This window comes from Prionailurus bengalensis, chromosome A1 (assembly GCF_016509475.1).
Source record: "Prionailurus bengalensis isolate Pbe53 chromosome A1, Fcat_Pben_1.1_paternal_pri, whole genome shotgun sequence".
Taxonomy (NCBI): domain Eukaryota; kingdom Metazoa; phylum Chordata; class Mammalia; order Carnivora; family Felidae; genus Prionailurus; species Prionailurus bengalensis.
In genome coordinates this window covers 212,405,515-212,410,287 of record NC_057343.1, presented here as the reverse complement: position 1 = coordinate 212,410,287, position 4,773 = coordinate 212,405,515, and the positions used below count along the sequence as shown (strand labels likewise).

General features: G+C 36.3%; 1 long non-coding RNA gene across 1 annotated transcript; it reads left to right on the top strand.

The window, feature by feature from the left end:
* The first annotated feature begins 342 nt into the window (after window positions 1-342).
* Window positions 343-2,847, top strand: LOC122478740. The gene is made up of 2 exons (XR_006296161.1): window positions 343-425; window positions 2,732-2,847. It is a non-coding gene; the product is annotated as an uncharacterized LOC122478740 (long non-coding RNA).
* Window positions 2,848-4,773: the final 1,926 nt, after the last annotated feature.

The window sequence follows — 4,773 nt, the reverse complement described above, 5'->3', positions numbered from 1 at the left end:
AAAAAGGAACAACATCAGAATCATAGGGTTCCCAGAGGAGGAAGAGAGAGAAAAAGGGGTTGAAGGGTTATGTGAGCAAATAATAGCAGAAAATTTTCCTAACCTGGAGAAAGACACAGACATCAAAATCCAATAAGTACAGAGGACTCCCATTAGATTCAACAAAAACTGACCATCAGCAAGGCATATTATAGTGAAATTCACAAAATACTCAAGCAAGGAGAGAATCATGAAAGCAACAAGGGAAAAAAAGTCCCTAACCTACAAGGGAAGACAGATCAGGTTTGCAGCAGACCTATCCACAGAAACTTGGCAGGCCAGAAAGGAGTGGCGGGATATATTCAGTGTGCTGAATCAGAAAAATATGCAGCCAAGAATTCTTTATCCAGCAAGGCTGTCATTCAAAATAGAAGGAGAGATGAAAAGTTTCCCAGACAAACAAAAATTAAAGGAGTTTGTGACCACTAAACCACCCTGCAAGAAATTTTAAGGGGGACTCTCTCAGGGGAAGAAAAGATGAAAAAAAAAATATACACACACACACACACACACACACACACACAAAGCAACAAAAGATTAGAAAGGACCAGAGAACACCACCAGAAACTCCAACTCTACAAGCATCATAATGGCAATAAATTCATATCTTTCAATACTCAGTCTAAACGTCAATGGACTCAATTCTCCAATCAAAAGACATAGGGTAACAGAATGGATAAGAAAATAAGACCCACCTATATGCTGTTTACAAGAGACCCACTTTAGACCTAAAGACACCTACAGATTGAAAATAAGGGGATGGAGAACCATCTATCATGCTAATGGTCAACAAAAGGAAGCCAGAGTAGTCATACTTATATCAGAAAATCTAGACTTTAAAATAAAGACTGTATCAAGATATGCAGAAGAGCATTATATCATGATCAAGGGGGCTATAGACCAAGAAGACCTAACAATTGTAAACATTTATGCACCAAATGTGGAAGCATCCAAATATATAAATCAATTAATCACAAACATAAAGAAACTCATCAATAGTAATACCATAATGGTAGGAGACTTCAACACCCCCTCACAACAATGGACAGATCATCTAATCAAAAAATCAACAAGGAAACAATGGCTTTGAATGACACATTAGACCAGAGGGACTTCACAGAAATATTCAGAACATTTCATCCCAAAGCAGCAGAATATACATTCTTCTCCAGTGCACTTGGAACGTTCTCCAGAATAGACAATATACTGGGACAAAAATCAGCCCTAAGTAAGTACAAAAAGATTGAGATCATACTGTGCATATTTTCAGACCACAATGCTATGAAACTCGAAATCAACCACAAGAAAAAATTTGGAAAGGTAACAAATACTTGGAGACTGAAAAACATCCTACTAAAGAATGAATGGGCTAACCAAGAAGATAAGAGAAATTAAAAAGTGTATGGAAGTCAATGAAAATGATAGCACCACAACCCAAAACCTCTGGGACGCAGCATAAGAGGAAAATATATACCAATCCATGCCTTCCTAAAGAAGGAAGAAAGATCTCAGATTCACAACCTAACCTTATGCCTTAAGGAGCTGGAAAAAGAAACAGCAAATAAAACCCAAAACCAGCAGAAGACAGGAAATAATAAAGATCAGAGAAGAAATTAATGCTATCAAAACCAAAAAACCCCAGTAAAACAGATCAATGAAACCAGAAGCTGGTTCTTTGAAAGAATTAACAAAATTGATAAACCACTAGCCAGTTTGATCAAAAAGAAAAAGGAAAGGACCCAAATAAGTAAAATCAAGAATGAAAGAGGAGAGATCACAACCAACACAACAGAAATAAAAACAGTAATAAGAGAACATCATGAACAATTATATGCCAATAAAACGGGCAATCTGGAAGAAATGGACAAATTCCTAGAAACATATACACTACCAAAACTGAAACAGGAAGAAATAGAAAATTTGAACAGACCCATAACCAGTAAGGAAATCGAATTAGTAATCAAAAATCTGCCAAAAACCAAGAGTCCAGGACCAGAGGGCTTTCCAGGGGAATTCTACTAAACATTTAAGGAAGAATTAACACCTATTCTCCTGAAACCGTTCCAAAAAATAGAAACGGAAGGAAAACTTCCAAACTCTTTTTGTGAAGCCAGCATTACCTTGATTCCAAAACTAGACAAAGACCCCACTAAAAAGGAGAACTATAGATCAATTTCCCTGAAGAACATGGATGCAAAAATACTCAACAAGATATTAGCCAACTGGATCCAACAATACATTAAAAAAATTATTCACCACGACCAAGTGGGATTTATACCTGGGATGCAGGGCTGGTTCAATATCTGCAAAACAATTAACGTGATTAATCACATCAATAAAAGAAAAAAAAATAATAAATAATCAAATAGATAGATAGATAGATAGATACCATTGCAAATTGAAAAAAAAAATCCAAGAAGCACAGAGAACTCCCAAAAGCTGGCCATTGCCAAGATATATCATAGTCAAAATCACAAAATACGGAGACAAAGAAAAAATCCTGAAAACAGCAAGGGCCAAAATGTCCTTAATGCATGAGGGAAGACAGATCAGGTTCAAAACAGATATGCCCACAGAAACTTGGCAGGACAGAAAAGAGTAGCAAGAGACGTTCAATGTGATAAATGGGAAAAAAAATGCAGTGAAGAATATTCTATACAGCAGGGCTGTCACTCAAAATAGAGAGATAAAGAGTTTCCCAGACAAACAGAAACTAGAGGAGTTTGTGACCACGAAACCAGCCATATAAGAAATTTTAAGTGGGACTCTTTAAGTGTAGAAAAAAATAAAGAACAAAAGCAACAGAGACTAGACAGGACCAGAAAGGACCAGAAAGGACCAAACCCCAAAGACTAGAGCATCACCAGAAGCACTAATTCTACAGGTAACAGAATGTCACTAAATTCATATCTTTCAAGAATCATTCTGAATGCAAATGGACTAAGTGTTCCAATCAAAAGACATAGGTATCAAAATGGATTAAAAAAAAAAAAGATCCATCTATATGCTGCCTACAAGTGACTCATTTTAGACTTAAAACACTTGCAGATTGAAAGTGAGGGGATGGAGAACCATCTATCATATTAATGGATGTCAAAAAAAAGCCAGAGTAGTCATGCTTATATCAGACAAACTAGATTTTAAAACAAAGACTGTAACAAGAGATGAGGAAGGGTATTATATCAAAATTAAGGGGTCTATCCATCAAGAAGTTCTAACAATTATCAATATTTACGCCCCACACTTGAAAGCCCAAATATATAAATCAACTAATAACAAACAAAGAAACTCATCAATAATAATACAATAGCAGTAGAGGACTTTAACATCCCACTTACAACAATAACAAAGAGGCAGAAAAAGAATTCAAAAAATCAATCCCATTTGCTTATTGCAAAAACAATAAGATACCTAGGAATAAACCTAAGTAAAAAGGTAAAAGATCTATATTCTTGAAAACTATACAACACTTATGAAGAAATTGAAGAGGACACAAAAAATGGAAAAGCATTCCATGCTCATAGATTGGAAGAACACACATTGTTTAAATGTCTACACCACTCAAAGCAATCTACACATTTAAAAAAATATATTTATTTATTTATTTTGAGTGAGAGAGAGAAAGTGTGCACACACAAGTTGGGGTGGGGGGGGAAGAAAGAGAGGGTGAGAGAAACTCCCAAGTGGGCACAGGGCTCATGCTCATGAAATGCAAGATCATGACCTGAACTGAAACCAAGAGTTGGTTGCTTAACTGACTGAGCCATGTAGGCACTCCAGAAATCTACACATTTAATGCAATTCCTAATAAAATACCACCAGCATTTGTCACAGAGCTAGAATAAATAATCCTAAAATTTGCATGAAACCACAAAAATACCCGAATAGCCAACGCAATCCTGAAAAAGGAAAACAAAATGAGATATCACAATTCTGAATTTCAAGCCATATTACAAAGCTGTAGTCATCAAGACAGTATGGTAAGGGCACAAAAACAGACACATAGACCAGTGGAACAGAGTAGAAAACCTAGAAATGGACCCACACCTATACGGTCAAGTAATCTTCAACAAGGCAGGAAAGAATATCTGATGGAAAAAAGACAGTCTTTAGCAAACGGTGCTGTGAACGCTGGGTGGCAACATGTAGAAGAATGAAACTGGACCACTTTCTTACACTACACACAAAAATAAATTCAAAATGGATTAAAGACCTAAATATGAGACAGAAAATCATCAAAATCCTAGAGGAGAAAGCAGGCAGAAACATCTTTGACCTCTGTCACAGAAACTTCTTACAAGACAGGTCCCTGAAGGCAAGGGAAGTAATAGCAAGCATAAACTATTGGGACTTCATCAAGATAAAAAAACTTCTGCACAGAGAACGAAACAATCTCCAAAACTAAAAGGCAGCTTATGGAATGGGAGAAGATATTTACAAATGGCATATCTGATAAAGGGCTAGTATCCAAAATCTATAAAGAACTTAGCAAATTCAACACCCATAAAACAAATAATCCAGTACGAAATGGGCAGAAGGCACGAATAGATACTTTTCCAAAGAAGATATCCAGATCGCTAACAGGCACATGAAAAGGTGCTCAGCATCACCCATCATCAGCGAAATACAAATCAAAACCATGATGAGATATCACCTCATACCTGTCATAATGGCTACTATTAACAACACAAGAAACAATAGTTGTTGGCAAAGATGTGGAGAAAGGGGAACCCT